The sequence below is a fragment of the Leptinotarsa decemlineata genome, unplaced genomic scaffold (assembly GCF_025532065.1).
Source record: "Leptinotarsa decemlineata unplaced genomic scaffold, Ldec_3_MD MMD2_tig00000251_RagTag_RagTag, whole genome shotgun sequence".
Lineage (NCBI taxonomy): Eukaryota > Metazoa > Arthropoda > Insecta > Coleoptera > Chrysomelidae > Leptinotarsa > Leptinotarsa decemlineata.
Window position 1 is genome coordinate 3,794,370 of NW_027412547.1, and position 22,535 is coordinate 3,816,904.

Consider the following 22,535-nt stretch of genomic DNA (forward strand, 5'->3'; position numbering starts at 1 on the left):
GGTATTGGTACCACGATAGACTGCTTCCACATACTTGGGAAAACTTTCTTCGCCAAGCAAAAGTTTATAATATGTAAAATAACGGGCACTATAGGTGGACAACAGAGATTTAAGAGAGAATTATCGAGATCATCTATCCCTTTGGATCTACTTTTTATTTGTGATATGAAGGTTAACAGTTCATTTTCGGTAATCAATGTCAATTCAAGAAATGATGTGATAGAATCATTCACATTATTACTGTAAAATTGTTCTAGATTTGGGTCAACCTTATTACACCGTTGTTGCGAAGCAATAAAAAAATCATTCATGTTGTTAGGATCACATAAATGGGAGGGAAGATTCAATATAGGTTTTTTATTATGAATATCGAGTTTTTTTAGCTTCAACCATAGATCTCTAGAGTTATTATGGTTATTATTAGAGGCAATGTATTCTAGATAAGCCTTCTTTTCTCGCTCAATAGAAGATTTAGTGAAGTTTCTAAGAGTTTTATAATAATTCCAATCTTCAGCTTTACCGGTTTTTTTGAATTTGTTTCTGGCTTTATCTCTTATTTTCATCATAAACTTCACATTGTCTGTAATCCATGGTGTATAAGGTTTGGTAAAAATTCTTGTGACATATGGTGCATGATTATTGAACAACGTGTGGATTTGAAAACAAAAAAAAACTGCTACATGAATAAATTTGTGAGAAGGTATTTGGAACATAGACACATCACAATTAGGTATTAGCCATGTTTCAGATACTGATATTGGAAGCATCCAAGCATTAAAAAGAGAATGGATGAACGAAATCTCGACTTTCAGAAAGGACAAAAACCAAGATGAATACATCTCAGTTCCATACCACCAATATACGAGGAACTTTGGTAAGATTTTCAAGGAACTAGGTATGAAGGTGGTTTTTAAAACAAGTCATACACAACAGAGCCTTTTGGGAGGTCCAAAAGACAAGGTCGAGAATTCGGAAAAGTCTGGAATTTACGAAATTGAATGCGATGCAAAATATTATGGACAGACAAAAAGATCTATTGAAGTAAGATATAAGGAACACATAGCACACTTAAATTATGGAAGACCTGAAAAATCAGCAGTCACCCATCATATTTTGCAAAAAAACCATTCCATAGACTTCAGTTCATTAAGATTACTTAGACAAGTTAACAACAACAGGCAACTAGATGCCTATGAGAGTGTAGAAATAAGTAAACACCATAATATTATGAATAACGATGACGGACCTATACCAAAGAGCTTGTTAAAATAAAATATTGTTGTTGGGTTTACTGATTGCTACATAAGGACACATTGCAAAAATAAATTTGGATAGGCAATATTGTGAAATTAATTTTTATATAGCTGAAAATTGTTTTATATAAACATATATTGTAAAATAATAGATAAGGCAAAATTGTAAAATTAATTTAAGTTGGTATACCTGTATGGGTGGTACGCCTGGATGGTTTACCTGTATGGGATACCTATATAGCATAAACAGGGTTAGCTCGCATTAGTTTCTAGTTTTAATCTTCCTCTTTGAAGATGATCACTTGATGATCGAAACACGTGCAGAGGTGTTAGAAATAACGATTTGGTGTTGGGAAAAAACTACAGTAATATTCATTAAAAAGAGAATCGATGCGTTATCATAGTCAGATGTATTTTTTTCGTTGAACTACCCGTATATTGTGCAAAAATGTCCCTCACATTTTTTGATGATTAATTGAGTAGTTATTCGCTGATTAATGTCCCGTGAACTGAAAACCGATAATGCTTCGTCATAATCCTTTTCGTTGCACCAAAATTTCCATAAATCTCTGCTGGCATCCCACTAATCCTCCCGGTTCCTCTCACCCAATCAAGGCCGTGAAAATGCCCCTGTGTCCATGCACCTCTCAGGCAGACTTAACTCTTCTCCTGTCTACATACTGCACAGACAACATGATCCTCAAATTAAACTGCGCTCAAAGCCCTTTTAATTTATGCAGCAGTGGGAGACCGTAGACCTTGTAAGCTATAATCCCAAATTGATATTCACTGTTACTGTTTCGATATTCAAATCCTTCCGCAATACGCCCACAGCACTCTCTGTGCTGCCATGTACGATGTTTGTTTGTTTTGGGGTTGTGACAGCTGCCTCGGGCTCAGGTGGTGCATTCTTGACGGGATGTGAACTGAGATTACAAGAAAACACGACGAGAGAAAGACGCTGATTGAAAAATTGTTTTATTTTGTTCCAGGTGTCGGATTCTATAATAATATTTGTGTTATGTGTGAAAAAGAATGAGGGAACAGTGATTTTCATTAATTTGGACTTCCGTTGTCTAATATGATATGGAATGAGCTGAAATCCCTGAAAGAACCCATACAAATTGAAATTAATAGCTGAAAATAACAAATATATTGAGCAAAAACAAACCCTGAATAAATAACAATAAAATGCAAGTAAAAAATTGAGAATTGAACAATTAAACAAAAGATGACATGAAAATCAGAAGAATTCAAGCCAAGGTACTTAACGACGTTTCGTTTGGGGTGAGTTGGCCGTTATTTGCTTGATTATGGGTTTCCATATGTTGCGTATTTCTACGCTAGCTTCCAGTGATAGTGAAACTATTAATATAGTTCTTCATTTTCTATAATTGATGTTTATTATCAGGAACTGAACGTATCGATGAAAATGCGTTAGGGCATTCGGAAAATGCCGAAGATCAGGATATCAGGGCATTTAGTTATAGGCAAACGTAAACGATTCTATCAGTGAATAAGCATATAACATGAGAGAAGACTAATACACTAAAATCGTATTGTCAAATATAGAAAATAATCATGAAATAATTCAAATTCATTTTATTTATTTTGTGAAAAAGAAGGCTGGAAAGTTGCCCTTTTCTGAACTTTGAAGGGCCGTAACTTTTTAAATAAGGGAGAGCGCCGCTTTTTTCTTTCGGATTCGTAATCTACGCATCAAAATACGTAAGTACACTCAAAATTTCTTTCAAATTCGCCGGGTGCCCTCAAAGCGATAATTTACCGGTCACTGAATTCATATTCTGCGTTTATCGACCACCAAGCGATACATAAAATAGGGCATTATTCTCTCCACTTGCAAACACCATTGACTATCTGCTCCAGTACCGAAATTACTGTATTTGATGACTTCAATGTCCACAATATCGAATGACATAAATTTTCAATTAACAACGTCGTGCAAGGTCGCAGATGCGACTTTTGCAATAAACAGCGACTTACTCAGATTATAAATGATTATAAAAAAGATGACATGAAAATCAGAAGAATTCAAGCCAAGGTACTTAACGACGTTTCGTTTGGGGTGAGTTGGCCGTTATTTGCTTGATTATGGGTTTCCATATGTTGCGTATTTCTACGCTAGCTTGGCTGAATACGTTGTTGCGGCGTCTTTGAATTTCCTCCTGAACCAATGGATGATCTCAGCTTGGGACCACTTGATGTTATGTTGATAATAATAATAATAACCTCACCTCTTGTGAGTTGCGTGGAACAACGGGGTGCAACAACGCCACTCACAAGAGGTAACAGCAGTGAAAAACTCTCTCTGAAGCAAGTATCAGCACAAACTTCGACAGATCTGGTCATCGGAACTGTCGGAGAAGAACAAAGTTGCTGCAACAAATATGCTTGCCGTTCCAATCTTACTCTACTCGTCTGGAGTAGTGAAGTGGACTCGGAAGGAGCTGTATCAACTCGGCGTAGAGACCCAAAAAATGATGCATCTCTATAGGAGTTTGCATCCTAAATCGTCCGTTCCACGATTGTACTTCCCCCGACAACAGGGAGGCCGTGGACTTTCGAGTTTGGAGTGTCTACATGACAGAATGGTATTGGATACAGCCTGTAAAGTCATCACGAGTTAGGATCCCCTTCTCTGTATGGTCCGTGACCATGAGAGAGCAGGGATTGGAGCATTTCTCTATAGGGCAGCTGCCCGAGCAGCTGATGAACTTGATATAGGAAGGAGGTGACCACAATTCTGTCACCGAGTTGGAACCCGTTCAGCTCATATAAAAGCCGCAGAGATCACCTCACTTCTACGAAAACATTGGGATACGCCAATGCATGGGGTCTCCTTCAATGACATTGGAGACCTTGGCTTAATCAAAGCGCCTGACGTTAGCTTTTCTCAGGTCGAGTGGGCTGAAGTCGGAAACTGAGGGGTTCATCAAGGCTTGCTAGGATGGTGTCTTCAACACCTTTGTAACGGTCTAAATTTACTTGTAAATATTGTAGATATTGTTCGTTTATTTACTATGGAATCGACAGAATTGTCATTTATTGATGACGAACTTTTCGTCACAGCTAGGGACACATCTGGTTTGTCAGTGTGCCCGACCTACATTTTCAAAGAAGTTGTTACGTTTCAATTTAGCACTAGATCAAACTGCTCTTATGTGACCTTTCAAAACCACTACCTTACCTTTTAAGATCTTTATTCAGAGGATATTAACAATGTAATTCAGTTACAAGTTCATTTTATTCATTTAACATCATAGTAATGGGAATCTTCCGTTCCATAGAAAACCATACCTGAAATGTACAAGAATAAATGTATGCTCCCTGACTAACTGCTTTGACCAGTACTTACGCATTCTCCTATTGCCAATCGACGTTGGAGATCCGAAATTCCTCGCTAGGTTGAAATAGTTGTTATTGTTTGTTTCTCAGTTTACTTCGCCTATCATTTTTCAGCCGTTGCCTGCCTTATTCTCTATACCTTTCCGAGAATATTTCTTGCATAGATTGTTATTCATCACTTCCAGAAGGATTACTACATATTAGAGCCATATCGCCTGAAAAACAATATTAGTTAGCTCTGGTTTCTGAATACTGTTTGATATTTTCGGTAAATATTCTGCATAATATGAATGCTCTAATATTTGTACTGAAAGGGAAGGTTATGGCGACTTACCTTATATGTTTCTATTCCATCGCATGAATAAGGATTGGTAAATAGTTGAAAATAGGTTGGAACAATATATTTTGTAAATATTCGTAAACAAGGTTAAGAGACAGCTGTTGGTTGACATCTGCCGAACTTTCGTAGTGTCGTTCCGTCGACTTACACCGAACTAGTTCTACAGTTGTTCACGGGTGAGGGATTGATCGGTTACTCAAGTTGTCAAGGGTTGTTTTAGGGTTGCATTGCTTTGAGAAGGAGTTTTGATGGGTCATGGACTTGTTGATGATGTATCAAGTGGCTGTGGAGGAATTGTTAGATTTATGATGTTGTGCACAGCGCCCCCTTGGTGCTTGTAGTGTAGATTGGATGCACTGTGGCAACAACTGGTTAGCTGTCAGATGTGGCATTCTCTTAGTATTTGGAAGTTAGCCTTCGGTGAGCTTGGTTCGGAGTTCAAAGGGTACCATCAGACTGATTGTAGGATATATTTGGTTGTATTTGTGCCATCCTTCACGGGGATTATTTCTACAAGTCAGGATTGTATAGTGGAAGACTGATTGGTCATTTTGGTGTGGATATTTGCAGTCGGAAACTTAAGCTCTTTTGAGGATTTGTGGTGGATACCGAACTCGTGCCAGGTGGAAGGATTTCCGAAATTAGATTCATAAGAAACAGAAGGCCCTCAGTCACTCATCAAGTCCCAGCAGGACTTCCGTGCAGAACACCGCACACGAAGAATCGTATAGAAAACCCCTTGGCCAGGGTAAGAATTTTACCATTAAATGTGTTTTAAATGATTTTAGTAATTTCTGGTTCCATCGTTATATCTCAACTGAATATTAGTATTGAAGAGAGGTTTCAACACTCATTCAATTTTCTTGATTTTTACGGATCATATGGTTATACAGGGCACCCAAAAATATACTCTTGTTATCTTGCTACTTTGCTTGATGAAAATATACCAGGGGTATTGATTAGTCAAATAGTCCTATTGAATGGGGGTTGAATCTCACCTTGTTTCATCTGATTCTGATTGAGAATTTTCTTCCGTAGGGTTTTTCTTCCTGCTTTTCTTCCTGCTTTTTTTTGTCTTCGTCAAGGGTTCCTGTTTTCCTTTATTTTCTTTCTGGATCTTATTTGGTGATCCATTACTGGTCCAGCTTGTCGTGCCCTACAGGGTGATCTATCTTGGTGGTGCTACAGGGTGATCCATCTCCGCCGTACTACAGGGTGATCCACCGGTGCTACAGGGTGATCTATCTTGGTGGTGCTACAGGGTGATCCATCTCCGGTGCTACAGGGTGATCCATCTCCGCCATACTACAGGGTAGCCTAACACCATATACCGGGTGGCCCAAAAGGAGCACGCAAGTTATAATTGATTTAATTGAATATTTGTGATATACTGAGATATTTGAATAATTGTTGCCCTTACGTTTATTGATACCTGTTGATATAGTGTTTGTTTATCGTTTATTGATTAAGAGTTTGTTATTGATACCTGATTGACATAGATATTTGTGAAACGGAAATTGAGGTATATTCTTCCTTTCACGATTGCTGATTGACACCGATGCGCCTACGCCTGAGCTCACGCGACGCAAACGAGTTTGTCTTACCATCCGATACTAGTATTTACGATTTCACCTACTCAATTTTCGTGGTAGTTTTACTCGACGTATTGTAGTTTTTTTTTTTGAGCGTCGTTACTACCGTAATTTATGGCTGATTGAATTCGTGGTTAGATACACCGCGCTCTTGTATGGACATTTGAACATCGCGTAGTAGTGTGAATATTGCATTGTTGTCTTAGAAGCGTTGTTGGTTAATCCATGTAAGTTAGGATTACTGAATAAATCATATTGGGGATTTTTATCTTTTATTTCCAATATTAATTGGTAAGTTATTGATATTGTGAGTTACTTAGGGTATCTGGAGGATTAAATTTACCTGGCGCCCATTAAGATCTATTTGAAATTTGCTAAGTTGTTTAACCCACTCCCGTCTCCACTGTTTAGCTTAGCCGCGGATACCCATCTGTCTTATTTGTTACCGACAGATGATTTAGTCCCCTCTTGTGGTTTGCGAGGTGACATTTTGGCGCCCAACGTGGGGCCGCGTTAAAACAACGTCTTCATAGTTTTTTTTTTAAAAATTTGGAAAAATTTTTTGATAAATTTGGAAAAAATTTTTGATCATTTTTTTTAAATATTTTTTTTGTGTCTCATTGGAATTGTTATCATGTCCCGCAAAATGCTAGTGAACCGTTTGAGTCAAGATGAGCTCGTGTATGAGGTTAGAGTTAGAGAAATTGCTACAGGAACTGTTCAAGAGATGCGGCATTCTCTGACGATGGCAATCAAATTAGAGGAGAAGGGCACTTAAGTAAAAGCTTGTTTTAAAGTTTTTATCATTATTTTATTGAACTATAGTATTGATGTTTTTATATATACATGAAAACGTAAATTTGTGATTGTTGAGATGTCCTTGTTAAGTGTAACTGAAATATTGACGTTTTTGGTAATGTATGTAATCTTTGTGCATTCTATTGATACCACTACGGAACATTGATATTGAAAAAAAAGGGTATCCCCGTGGACATATGAATTAAGAGATGAAGACGGTAATTATAAGGGGATATGGAATGCGAAAGACCTAAAGTCAGTTAGCGCTGATGAAAATTTACGCTAGTAAATTTTCTTGAGGCAAAGGGGGAATTGTAACGGTCTAAATTTACTTGTAAATATTGTAGATATTGTTCGTTTATTTACTATGGAATCGACAGAATTGTCATTTATTGATGACGAACTTTTCGTCACAGCTAGGGACACATCTGGTTTGTCAGTGTGCCCGACCTACATTTTCAAAGAAGTTGTTACGTTTCAATTTAGCACTAGATCAAACTGCTCTTATGTGACCTTTCAAAACCACTACCTTACCTTTTAAGATCTTTATTCAGAGGATATTAACAATGTAATTCAGTTACAAGTTCATTTTATTCATTTAACATCATAGTAATGGGAATCTTCCGTTCCATAGAAAACCATACCTGAAATGTACAAGAATAAATGTATGCTCCCTGACTAACTGCTTTGACCAGTACTTACGCATTCTCCTATTGCCAATCGACGTTGGAGATCCGAAATTCCTCGCTAGGTTGAAATAGTTGTTATTGTTTGTTTCTCAGTTTACTTCGCCTATCATTTTTCAGCCGTTGCCTGCCTTATTCTCTATACCTTTCCGAGAATATTTCTTGCATAGATTGTTATTCATCACTTCCAGAAGGATTACTACATATTAGAGCCATATCGCCTGAAAAACAATATTAGTTAGCTCTGGTTTCTGAATACTGTTTGATATTTTCGGTAAATATTCTGCATAATATGAATGCTCTAATATTTGTACTGAAAGGGAAGGTTATGGCGACTTACCTTATATGTTTCTATTCCATCGCATGAATAAGGATTGGTAAATAGTTGAAAATAGGTTGGAACAATATATTTTGTAAATATTCGTAAACAAGGTTAAGAGACAGCTGTTGGTTGACATCTGCCGAACTTTCGTAGTGTCGTTCCGTCGACTTACACCGAACTAGTTCTACAGTTGTTCACGGGTGAGGGATTGATCGGTTACTCAAGTTGTCAAGGGTTGTTTTAGGGTTGCATTGCTTTGAGAAGGAGTTTTGATGGGTCATGGACTTGTTGATGATGTATCAAGTGGCTGTGGAGGAATTGTTAGATTTATGATGTTGTGCACAGCGCCCCCTTGGTGCTTGTAGTGTAGATTGGATGCACTGTGGCAACAACTGGTTAGCTGTCAGATGTGGCATTCTCTTAGTATTTGGAAGTTAGCCTTCGGTGAGCTTGGTTCGGAGTTCAAAGGGTACCATCAGACTGATTGTAGGATATATTTGGTTGTATTTGTGCCATCCTTCACGGGGATTATTTCTACAAGTCAGGATTGTATAGTGGAAGACTGATTGGTCATTTTGGTGTGGATATTTGCAGTCGGAAACTTAAGCTCTTTTGAGGATTTGTGGTGGATACCGAACTCGTGCCAGGTGGAAGGATTTCCGAAATTAGATTCATAAGAAACAGAAGGCCCTCAGTCACTCATCAAGTCCCAGCAGGACTTCCGTGCAGAACACCGCACACGAAGAATCGTATAGAAAACCCCTTGGCCAGGGTAAGAATTTTACCATTAAATGTGTTTTAAATGATTTTAGTAATTTCTGGTTCCATCGTTATATCTCAACTGAATATTAGTATTGAAGAGAGGTTTCAACACTCATTCAATTTTCTTGATTTTTACGGATCATATGGTTATACAGGGCACCCAAAAATATACTCTTGTTATCTTGCTACTTTGCTTGATGAAAATATACCAGGGGTATTGATTAGTCAAATAGTCCTATTGAATGGGGGTTGAATCTCACCTTGTTTCATCTGATTCTGATTGAGAATTTTCTTCCGTAGGGTTTTTCTTCCTGCTTTTCTTCCTGCTTTTTTTTGTCTTCGTCAAGGGTTCCTGTTTTCCTTTATTTTCTTTCTGGATCTTATTTGGTGATCCATTACTGGTCCAGCTTGTCGTGCCCTACAGGGTGATCTATCTTGGTGGTGCTACAGGGTGATCCATCTCCGCCGTACTACAGGGTGATCCACCGGTGCTACAGGGTGATCTATCTTGGTGGTGCTACAGGGTGATCCATCTCCGGTGCTACAGGGTGATCCATCTCCGCCATACTACAGGGTAGCCTAACACCATATACCGGGTGGCCCAAAAGGAGCACGCAAGTTATAATTGATTTAATTGAATATTTGTGATATACTGAGATATTTGAATAATTGTTGCCCTTACGTTTATTGATACCTGTTGATATAGTGTTTGTTTATCGTTTATTGATTAAGAGTTTGTTATTGATACCTGATTGACATAGATATTTGTGAAACGGAAATTGAGGTATATTCTTCCTTTCACGATTGCTGATTGACACCGATGCGCCTACGCCTGAGCTCACGCGACGCAAACGAGTTTGTCTTACCATCCGATACTAGTATTTACGATTTCACCTACTCAATTTTCGTGGTAGTTTTACTCGACGTATTGTAGTTTTTTTTTTTGAGCGTCGTTACTACCGTAATTTATGGCTGATTGAATTCGTGGTTAGATACACCGCGCTCTTGTATGGACATTTGAACATCGCGTAGTAGTGTGAATATTGCATTGTTGTCTTAGAAGCGTTGTTGGTTAATCCATGTAAGTTAGGATTACTGAATAAATCATATTGGGGATTTTTATCTTTTATTTCCAATATTAATTGGTAAGTTATTGATATTGTGAGTTACTTAGGGTATCTGGAGGATTAAATTTACCTGGCGCCCATTAAGATCTATTTGAAATTTGCTAAGTTGTTTAACCCACTCCCGTCTCCACTGTTTAGCTTAGCCGCGGATACCCATCTGTCTTATTTGTTACCGACAGATGATTTAGTCCCCTCTTGTGGTTTGCGAGGTGACACCTTAGTCTACCGCAGTCGCGTGATGGGTATAGAGGTTCCTGACACAAGGTGCAGGGCCTGCCGCGGGGCGCCTGAGACTCTAATGCACTTGCTATCAGCATGTCCAGCATATGCGGTTTCGGCCTAAATCCATCAACATAACGCGGCCCTAAGAATGCTATATCACCATCTACGGCACTCTTAAGGTATTGACGACACACTGGTGTTGCCCTACGCTCTGGAGGATATTGAATCCGATGTGGTGAACGAGAACTGTCGAATTTATTGGAACTATTCGTTCCCCATCCTCAGCCTGATGTAGTACTTCTCGACCACCAGAGCAAAACGATATTTGTCGTGGAGTTTTCAGCTCCTGGCGAGACGAATATCGTCAGAAAATAGGAGGAAAAACGGATGAAATATCGAGATTTTCTCTTCGAGCTCCGCAGACTCTATCCAGAACACTCTGTCGAAATGGTTGTTCTGATTATTGAAGTCCTTGGTGAAATGATGCCCTCTCTACTCTCGGATCTTGAAATCATACCGGCTTGCCGCAGTAAGGCAGAAATCTTAGCCGCACAGATGCAGAAGGCTGTCATTCTTGGCTCACTGCACTTGCTTAGGGCACATGATTCTCGGACCCAATGATCACTTACCACACGGTGTGGGGAGTGGTCATTGGTTGATAATGGTGACGCGCCCTTCCGAATGTATCGGGGCTTCGGGGAATAGGGCCTGACCAGCGCGCACTACGATGAAAAAATAATAATAAAAATCATTAGATGAACAACAGAGTGAGTAACAATAATAGCAAATAGAATAGAAAATGCATAAAAGGTGAAACCTTGTGCGTTATGTACAATATAAGTTGAGATCAAAGAGTTATACGATGATAATAAATAACATATACCAATAAAAGTTAATTGAGTATGGGAGTGTAGGTAAAGTTTGGAGCACACAAAGATATTAATTTGTTTTTCGTTGATTTTTTTATAAATTTCTTTTGATGTTCACAAATATAAGCAGTATAATTAAGGCAGTTCAAGTGAAATGTACTCTTTAAAGTTTTCTGGGTCGTTGTTAGAGTCCAATTTGTATCAAAAATCGTTTTCTGAAGTTCTCTTTGAAAAGCTACGAGAATTAGTTCGGGGGCTGGTTTAAAATCCATACCTTCAACTTCTTTTTAGATAGGAAACGACTATTAAGTGTTTTCATTTCATTTGGGATTTTTCTGTGAATTATAGGGCATAGATAAGAGAGGAATCTTTGGTTATTTGTAGTTCCAACCTTTGGTATTTTGATTATTTTATTTTTCAGTCGAGTATTGTATGGTTTATTTCGGGCAGTTCATACTTGTGTGGATGATGGTAAGATGCAGAATTAAGGAAGTACAGTTGATGGATGTACTTAAGATTGTTGAAAGAGTTTGTCTGACGAAAATCTATAGCTTTTATTATACATTATCTTTATCAGCCATTTTTGTGTCACTTCTAGGTTTTCAATATAATTATTAGTTATAGTCATAGTCCAAACATGCTTTGCTATTCCTGATTTGCTGGTTTCTCCTCACCGTATGTGTTTCTTGTGCTCGGCAATGCGAACTTTCAATGACCTCTTAGTTTCACCGATGTATGATTCTCCGCAGTCGCTGGGAGGGTATCCAGTAAATGCCATTCTTGGAATCGCAGTCCGCGTTTGGTGGCCTGGTTTTCGTGAGGCTGCTACGAATCAGAAGCAGGTTCTGATCCGGATACCTTCCTGATACCTTCCTTCGTATCACAGAGCCAGATAGCATGGTCTACTAGAGTCTTGATGATTCCTCTTTTAGTCGATTGATGGTGGTTGGATTCGTGGTTCAGATACTGTCCCGTATAAGTGGGTTTTCGGTATACAGATGTTTCCCACTTAGTGTCGGTCCTCTTCACCAATACGTCTGAGAATGATGATTCGTTGTGGACTTCCTTCTAACATTGGAAAAGCTAAGATCCGCTTGAAAGGAGGAATGAAAGTATATCTGTCTTCGTTCAATTATATTACTGGCACGAAAGTTTCACTGTAGTCTTCAAAGAGATCGAAGCTATTGATATACACAAAATTGAAGGAGGTTTGAATATCAGCAGCGTTATTCTCTGGAATAAATTTTTTGTGGAAGAGTTTGTTTCTTCCTTGTTCAGGTATATAACCTACCAGAATCTGAAAAAATAAAAGCCAAATCAGTAGAGAATTTGTTGAAGTGTTGTAGAGGGTAAACTAAAAAGTTCACCCAGAAAAGTTACTGCGTAATATAAACACTGGAAAGTACAATTAGTCAATAAGTTGTTCTATCCATAAATGCCTACAAATTCAATAATAATCAATGGGAAAAATAGCATGCGTCAAATCCAAATTCATTCATTCATGTAACATGTAACGTGTAAATCTTCATTTTCAAATTCCGGATCCCTGTCGATTGACACAGATTCCTCACACGTAATGTTATCATTTGTTTCAAAAGGTCTCCAGAAAGCCATATTGATGAAAGTACCCAAAAACTCTAAGATTTTCACAAAAATCGGTTTAAATGATGAGATTGGAACCATTGGTGTAAAAGTTAAAAACTTTTTCTAGAAATCAAACTGATATTTTTGCAATTGACGCGCGTTTCGCTAACAAGGTTAGCATCTTCAGGTGAAGCAAATTGATACTGAATCTAAAGACAAGGGTTAGCTGTTTATATACCTAAAGTTTTTTGGTCCGATGTGGACTTTGTTAAATGATGATTATCCTAATTGATTTTTCGGTAATTAACAAGTGGAACCTGCAAATTAATTTGTCCGCTTTTTAATCTATTGTTGACAAATTAATTTGCAGGTAGTGGTTCCATTACCGAAAAATCAATTAGGATAGTCATCATTTAACAAACAAAGTCCACATCGGACCAAAAAACTTCATGTATATAAACAGCTAACCCTTGTCTTTAGATTCAGTATCAATTTGCTTCTCCTGAAGATGCTAACATTGTTAGCGAAACGCGCGTCGAGTGCAAAAATATCAGTTTGGTGTTAGGGTAATTGATCTATAGAAGAAGTTTTCAAAAATCGGTTTGCAAAACCACTCCCTACCTCACCTAACCCCACAAATACACGGCACTGATGAAGAAATATTGTGAAACGGACAAAAAATTAGTATTCAGGCAGCCAGCTAGCCGAGCCTTTATTGCTCAAATACATTTGATGGCACGTTTAATAACTATCTGGGCGACTAGGGGCTACAGGCAAGGAATGTTTATGACTGTACTCTTATTTTTATTGCCGTTCCAATTGGGAATTAATAGACTATACCACACCCGCCAAAGAGATCAGTATACTATACCCCTAATGGTCAGGGTCGTTACTCAAACATCGTTTACTCACTTCGCGCCTGAACTCTACAACCGAATTCCCGAAAATATAAAATCTATCTCAAATGTCAATCGCTTCATGTATATATTGGCACTATCGTTTTAGTAATATATATCACATCCATTTTCAACAACATCCATATCGATTTCAACATGTTTATATATATTATTACTAGTACGCGTATTTTACAATTGTGATTTTATACTCAATTGTCAATTGAGTTTCATGTTTGTATGATTTTATATCTAAATAATATTATATGTCAAAACTGAATTTTCAACAACATCATGTTTCAACATGTTTTTATATATTATTACTAGTACGCGTATTTTACAATTGTGATTTTATACTCAATTGTCAATTTAGTTTTGTTTGTATGATTTTATATCTAAATAATATTATATGTCAAAACTGACAACTTTTTATATCTATACTTATATTTGTGATTTTATATTATCTTATGTCTCATCTTCTTATCTTTTGTTTTCATATCTTATATTTTATTATTCATCATGAATATATTAATTTTTTTCCTTTGGATTTCCTTTTCACCACATACAAGCAACATCTGATGCTTCTGATGTTTATTCAACTGTATGTATTACTTTAGTTAGTTGAATTTGAATAAACATTATTATTATTATAGAACAAGTTACTGTTGTTACTAATTTTTGGGGCAAACTCTTCAGTTTGTCCTCTTTTGCACTTCTTTCTTTTCTCAGATTGTGGCATTGACAGTGACCTCAATAAGAACAACTACTTTCATGTAAACATTGGATTACACAAAGGAAAAAATACTTTCGTTCTCCATACATTCGTTATGTAATTTATTCAGATATCGGACATCGATACTAGTAATTCACCAGTCGTTTACCAAATGACTACTCCTGAGGAATTCAGAAATTCTCACATATTTCATAGACTCTTCGATATATTCTCCGACTAGACTGAAAGTCGATAATGAGATCTATGAACAGTGACAAAAATTCTATTCCAAAAAACCCATTGTTAGCTCTTATCGACTATCGTATTGAAGTTAGCGAAAACACACTCACCACCAATTTGAACTTTAGATACAAATTGTTGGATATATACTCTTCAGTACATATCCTACCTACCTTTTACTACTAACCTTTTTCAGGAAATTTATGGAGAACTATTATTTTCTTGTGCGTGAAATAATTTTGTTTCGACATCAATTTTCTCATCCAACTCGTATATCTCATTTGAAAAGTCATTATCCGTATCTTCACTATTCATAATTATTTTATTTCCATTCAGAAACCGACTTGGAGAGTATTTAATGAGATTCAAGTTATCCAAATTACCTTTTCACTGTGGTTCTTTGTAACAAGTTGAGAGATAATGACTGAGCCGTTTCATTTTGAATTTAACTAGTAGGAGGGAGTTAGATAGTATCAATAAGGAAACAGAGAGAGAATAAATATTAAGCAGTGGATAGTCTCTCTTCTGGGCTCCATGCGGGATGAAATTCGAAACTTCTCGAAGGCAGCGCTTGTTTTAGACAGACAAAAAATAGCAATTTAAACTTTGATTAATGAATACCAGACTCACAGTTATGCAGGCCACATTGAAGGAGAAAGCGCGCTGTATAGTTTCGGGTGGAAATAACATTCTATTGTGAGAATAATCGATTATCATTCTGTTAGTTTGAAATCATAGGGCGTTCAGTACCTAATATTACAATAACTAAACTGTAATACATTGCTATCCAAGTGACGGGAACAAAGTTTCTGCAAGCAAGAGAATAGTTCACTTAACGAAACGATGTTGAGAGATTCGAAAACAGTTTTAATTTTTTCACACACATTTAATATTCATCGAGTAGGAATATGAGAATGTTTTCATTGTTTTCATAAAAAATGATGCATTCGCGATGTTTCGAATCCTAATTGCATTACGGCTTTGTCGGGAAAGATCAGATCTTCTCGGTAGCGGCAATGTTAATAATAATAGCTTCACAATAAGACTTATTTTATAATAATTCTCGCAGAAAACAAACACATTACCGGTCAACTTTGCGTTAATTCAAAACAAACAGACACAGGTAACATTACGTGAGTTTTCAGTTTGTAATAACGAATGAATAATGACCGTGAGCTCTCAGAATGAATGCGAATTGTCAGTTATCCTATTTTCGACGAAGATGAATACAAAAACACAAAAATCATGGAAATTGGCCCAGCCATTCTTGAGTTCTTTTATTTATATTATTTTCATTGATGGATGAATGAGAATGTCAATGAACAATTGGAATTGAAGAGCTTACATATTCACCTGTACGGCTCAAAAACCAAAGAAGGCTCGGGATGTGGAGTGTACTCCAGATGAGTAAGCCTGAGGATTGAGTGGGGAATGGGAAAACATACCAGCGTGGTCGGTCCAAACAGAACTGGCTGGTATTTCAATCGCCACAAAAGAAATAATCAGGAAAGGAATTTCTGGCAAAAACATAACAATCTGCACTGACGGTATACAAGCCCTATTAGCCTTGAACAGACAACGTGTATTACCTCAGAGCTGGTACTACAGTGCCACCAAGATTTAGCCAAAGCCTCGGTAGATAATAACATCATCCTGAGGTGGGTTAAAGGGCACGACCGCATTGCCGACCCTTTAGCTAAGGAAGCGGCTGGACTAAGAATTTTAGGACCCAGTGGCACCTACGGCCTAATGACTTCGACAATTGCGGAACTAGCCAAATGTGACACCCATACTCAATCCCTAAAGAGATGGCATGGAATCAAAGGATGTTATCTTGCCAGGATCACCCTGGGCGACCCTGAGAAACTGGCGTCGAAGAAATATCTGTCGATGACCAGGAAAAAACTATGCTTAACAGTAGGATTTCTGACTGGCCACTGTCAACTAAGAAAACACCTCCATAATATGGGGCTGGTGAAGACACCTTTATGCAGGATGTGTGAACAGGAAGATGAGACTGTCAGGCATGTCCTATGCGAGTGTCCGAAGAAGTTATCGTCAATGAGAAAGTGTGTGTTCGGCGAGTCTTGGCATACACCTGCCGATATAAAGGAGATGTCTCCCAGTGAACTGTCCACCTTCCTGGAAAGGCCAGGTAGGATGATGACCTGGGAATTCAACTCTTCGGGAGGATGTACAATGGGTCACATGTGGCCTAAGTGCTGTGGGCTTACACTCACCCTCCCTACACTACAGATACAGATACAAAACATCATTGGTATTTTGAATAAAACAGTGAATTTTACATGGATGTAACCGGAAGTGTGATTGATATCACACTTACGGGTATTCAAAATGTTCATCTACAAACAATTCATGCGAAACACGATCTTCTATTCCAAAAATTGAATGAAACATGGTGTGAATAACAATTCTGGAAAATTATTATTGTCTGTTTACTTTGGAATGGATTTTTCTTCACAAGACTAGCTGACATGGGAGAGTTTGAATATACGTAAGCCACAACAAACCTTCACGACGGGTTACAATGGGGAATTGATCGAATACCCCAGTGAGCAGGTGTCAAACATGAACCTCTCAGTTTTCGACACTTTTTGATTTCAGACCACTCGACCCCGAAGAAGAAAATTTCGAGTATTATTATTATTAACTACTATCATTATTTGAATTATTCAAGTAGATATTTGAGAGTAATTGATGGAATACAAAACGTATAAAGGTGATTTTATCGTAAAATATTTTTTTTTTTAATATGGCTTATTGAAAGAATTAATATCTCCATTTCCATTGTAGTGAAAAACATGTATTTCAAGTTATATTCATTTAAACGATTCTTATTCCACAATATGACATCATTTTGTGTTTTTTCAATAAGGGATATACTCATATCGATACACATGGAGTGAATTGTGGCTGTAGGGTAACCGGTGAACAGAATACTTCAAAAGATATTTATAGTCCAGTCATTTTAGTAAGTTCACCTCGGAATTCGAGATACCCAGCTGTAAGTCTGTAAATACTTATATATTGACACCCTAAAAGTTGTCTCAAAACCTACATATGGTAGGGTGTAAGAAACTATTAAATTTCAAGGTCAAATGTCACAAAAATCGGTTTTTTGTGCTTTTTTTGGAAATATCTCATTTCCTATGGGTTTTTTGCTATTTGTATTTATTATCAATATTGTAGAATACAAAATTCTCTACAAATTTTGTTTGAAAAATTTTTTTATACGGTGAACCGTTTTCGAGATAGAGGGCGGAGAGCACGCAGGTGGAGCAGGTGCTAAAATTGTCATGATAGGCTCCAGAAAATCGTTTCGCATTGCCCAACCCCATACCTGGGGTTCCAGAAGATTTGCTAAATACAATTTTCTGCAACTGCAAGATTGGTTGTGGTTCGCGATGCGGATGCAGGAAATCGGGCTTGCAATGCTCTTTAGCTTGTGGCCAATGTAATGGGCAAGCTTTTCTCAATGCTCTACCATATCAGAGCGACATTAACAAAGATGGAACCTTTGACCCCGAAATCATGGAAGAACTTGAGACAAATGTCGTTGAAGACGATAATGAAGACTAGTTTGAAATTTACCAGCAGCCAGAAGACGACGATGAACAGGAAGAAGATGATTAAAATTATAAATTGTAGTTTTTGTACCCTTTATTCCATTTCTTTACTTAAAATAAATGTATTCAATGATATTTTTTATTAAAAATATTAATTCATAATTTATTTGTTTTTTTTTTCATCATGTAAGAAGTTATAAATATTAATTAGGTAAAAATTCGAATATAATTCCTATATTTTCATTAACAATTCTGCAATTAGATGGGCAGGTAAGTGTTGTTAAATAAATTAATACTGAATAAAAAGTGGATACCTAAGTTAGGAAAAAAATGATAAAATATAATATAATTGTTAATAAAAATTGACAAATATTTATAATCATTGATTTATCAATAGTTCATCAACTATATATGGGGCGTTTTCGACCGGAGGCACCGGTTGACCTGAAGTGATGCTGTGACCGCGTGCTCTCCGCCCTCTATCTCGAAAACGGTTCACCGTATAAGAATTTTTTTCAAACAAAATTTGTAGAGAATTTTGTATTCTACAATATTGATTGAAATACAAATAGCAAAAAACCCATAGGAAATGAGATATTTCCAAAAAAAGCGCAAAAAACCGATTTTTGTGACCTTTGACCTTGAAATTTAATAGTTGCTTACACCCTACCATATGTAGGTTTTGAGACAACTTTTAGGGTGTCAATATACAAGTATTTACAGACTTACAGCTGGGTATCTCGAATTCTCACCTAATTTAAGCTTAAATGACTGGATTATTATTTTTTATCAGCTAGAATACGAACGGAAACAATGTATATGAAATGGCGAAGGCGACGGTCATTAGTTTGTTCTGTTGGCGAGTTCGCCATTTTAGTTGATTGCCGAGTGACAAGTTTTTTACACAAGTTAGTTGTAGTTTACAAATGTTAATACTTCAAATTTATCCTCCGAATTTCTTGTATTCATACTCATCCAAATTGCAGATATTTTGTGACATACTTTCAGATTGGAAACATATTCAATGACACTAACTGCCGTTTGAATTTTAGAATACTACTTGAATTTGATTTTTGCCTCTTCGGTATCTAGAAGCAAGTTGAATGCTGGAATACTGGAAACGAAAAAGGTATTTCAAATGAAAGGAACTTGGTTCATTGAAAGAACATAATTTTTTCAATAAACTAGTCTTCAGCTTATAACTTGAGTACTGAATTAACTTAAAGAACATATAATTCCATCTTTTTGAAACGGGAAATCTGTTTTTTTGCCAACAAATGAACAAGGCTTTTTAAAATCGAGTCTATGCACGAAATCTTGTAAACATAAGAGATAAAGGCTAGGTTGAATCATGGCAGAGTTGTTTATTTTCGGGTACTAATGAGTGATATCAAAAAACCTCTCCAGTATGTTGGTTTCGAAAGTATAAGGAAGAAGTTAAAATAATCTATAATTGGCCGTTGAGATATGGAAAATCTGTTCAATTTTCTTCGCGGTAAGTTTTATCAGAATATGTTCATTTACTTCAACAACTTTCATCTTTGATTTTCAAAATATGGGCCTGTATTTTTTGTACAACATTTCTGAAGGACTTTGTTCATGAATCGTTACGAAATTGGAGTTTTCTCATATTCCTGAGAGTTTGATAATTATCAAATGGATAATTTTTAATTGCTGCCCTGACCATACCATTTTCAAATGTATTTGTGGACATTCTTTTTATTGGAATAATACACACAAATTTCTGGAATATTTCCTTATATCAACCATGACTTCTCACGCCGTGCACCTCCAGAAGTTGGAAAACAATTTATTTTTTTTGTCCTATCCTCATGTCCTATCCTCACGCGGAGGTCTGTGGAAAATATATCTTGAACCTCTTCAAAAATATGAAAAAATTGGCCTTTCAGAAAAATTACCTGGTGTTGACTGTTCAATAAATAGATCAATATTTTTTTTATTAGGATATCATATGAACTTCCTGGGGGATTTTGAATACACTAGTAAAAGCGGATATCCAATTTTATTCCTACAGGATGTTCGACACTAAGGACATGTCTCTCAAGATGACCTGATATGGAGTTTGGATTAGATGAATCCATTCACATGTTGTACAACAATTCATATTTTTATCATTTATTGACTTCTGCTAGAAGTTAAAGCTCAAAATATTTACTGAACATTGATAGAGCGAAAAGAAAAGTGCACATAAAATACCAAAAAAGAACAAAAACGTTCATGTTATTGGTTATTTAACACCAAAAAAACACAATATGTTACAAGAGTAATATTAGGGATACTCAAGGAAGAAAATTGAATATTTTCTGGGTTCTGAAATTTCTATGAGTGAATGTTTAGTTGGGAAAATTTGTTGCCATCTGTAAAAGAAGACGACCACTACCCGTCCTTTTTAACTATCAATATTCCAAAAAGTTACAATCTCATAAAATCCACACGAAAGTGTAATGAAGCAAAATATAACTGAAAAATGCATATTCATTGGCTTGAAGTATGCATGTCAGAGATTCAGATTGGTGTGTGATTTTGAATGATGCTAATGTCGAGACAGCTTCAGATAAATTTCAAAGTAAGTATATGGGGGACAAATGTTTTCCGACGTACTAGCAAAATTAGCAAATACCCTTTCTGGTTGAAAAAATGTTGGAGGTGAGTATTCTGAGAGATCAGTGGAAAATGTAGATACCGATGTGAATTCCTTCTAGAATCATCCATCTTTTGCCAACAACAAGCTTCATATAATATGAACTCCGAAGATACTCAGCTGTATTATAATGATGATTATAATATATATTATATATATATATATATATATATATATATATATATATATATATATATACTATTTTACGGACAGTTGAGAAAATAATTTCGGTCAAATCTGATGTTGCTTGTAATAGTTTGTTTCCCTCAAAATCAAACTTGAGATATATATTCTTATATATTATATTGAAACATACTCTCTGTGTTTCAATATTCAAATGTATACGAATCTTATTCACTGGTATCTCTTTTTCGCATTGTTCACCATCGCTATTGGAATCACTACACAGAAAAAATTATGCAGTGCTATCACACTCGTTATTACTATTAGTACTTATCCAAGGACGCCACATTTCAAACAGATAAAAAAACTAAAGTAATTATAGCTTCACCTATATCGATTTTCAACACTCAAATCGCAATCAGTTCCTGAACTGAACATTGACAACACGACTGCTATAACCATCCTCATATTCTATTCGTCACTGTAACATGACTTCAAATTTAATTTTATGACTCTTCAGCCAATCATAAAACTCGGTTAGGTTAGTAAAAATCATCCAATACGAACCGCCAATTCTTCAGTCCACGTGGACTAGTTGGCAGCGACTTTATTACACTATATTGGTTTTTTTGGCCTTTGAGATCTACGACAGCTTTAACTATGCACAATACCGGTTACTTCGACTATACCAACATCAATACAGAATTGTTTACAATACAGAATTGTTTAAAGTAGAGCTGTGACGCACACGTTCATTACTTGAATTTTACTACCACTTGAATTTATATGGATCTACATCTCTTGTATCTGCTTATCAAATTGGTGTCTTGACATCATTGGACTGGACTTTATCTCAAAACAGTTTCTGTCAATTGATATTGAATTATTCACTTGATATTTCTGTATAATTTCTCTCTGCGATCCTTGTATATTGACCGTTGCGGTTATGAATACATTGAATTGTAATTATCATGTATTTTTATTATGTATCAGTATTGAACCGAAATTATATATTTTTTTCATGTTATAGCCATGTAGTTAGGCTGATCAGCCTGTTTGAATGAATAATAAATAAATAAATAAATCAATAATAAATAATTCTTCTGTTGGTGACAGAGAAGTAAGTTGCAAGTCCTACATATGACACGGAACTAATAATTCTTAGTAACTGATGATCACGCCATCAATCAGGGAAAAAAGAATAGTTGATGTATTACGTGAGGTATCAACTCACACGAAATAAATACATTTCACTTACACCAATGATGTGTCGATAGTAGATTTCATTCAGCTCTGACTTTAATCGCATCTGTTATTTGAGAACAATGGAAGTTGAAGTGGATGAAATCACTTGGTCATTATCAGAGATACGCGATCCAGATATTCAATTTGTAGAA

The 22,535-nt window shown here is 36.4% G+C and overlaps 1 long non-coding RNA gene across 1 annotated transcript; it reads left to right on the top strand.

The window, feature by feature from the left end:
* Window positions 1–5,568: 5,568 nt before the first annotated feature.
* On the top strand, window positions 5,569–10,064 carry LOC141481645 (uncharacterized). The gene is made up of 2 exons (XR_012465076.1): window positions 5,569–5,707; window positions 5,998–10,064. It is a non-coding gene; the product is annotated as an uncharacterized lncRNA (long non-coding RNA).
* The last annotated feature ends 12,471 nt before the right edge of the window (window positions 10,065–22,535 follow it).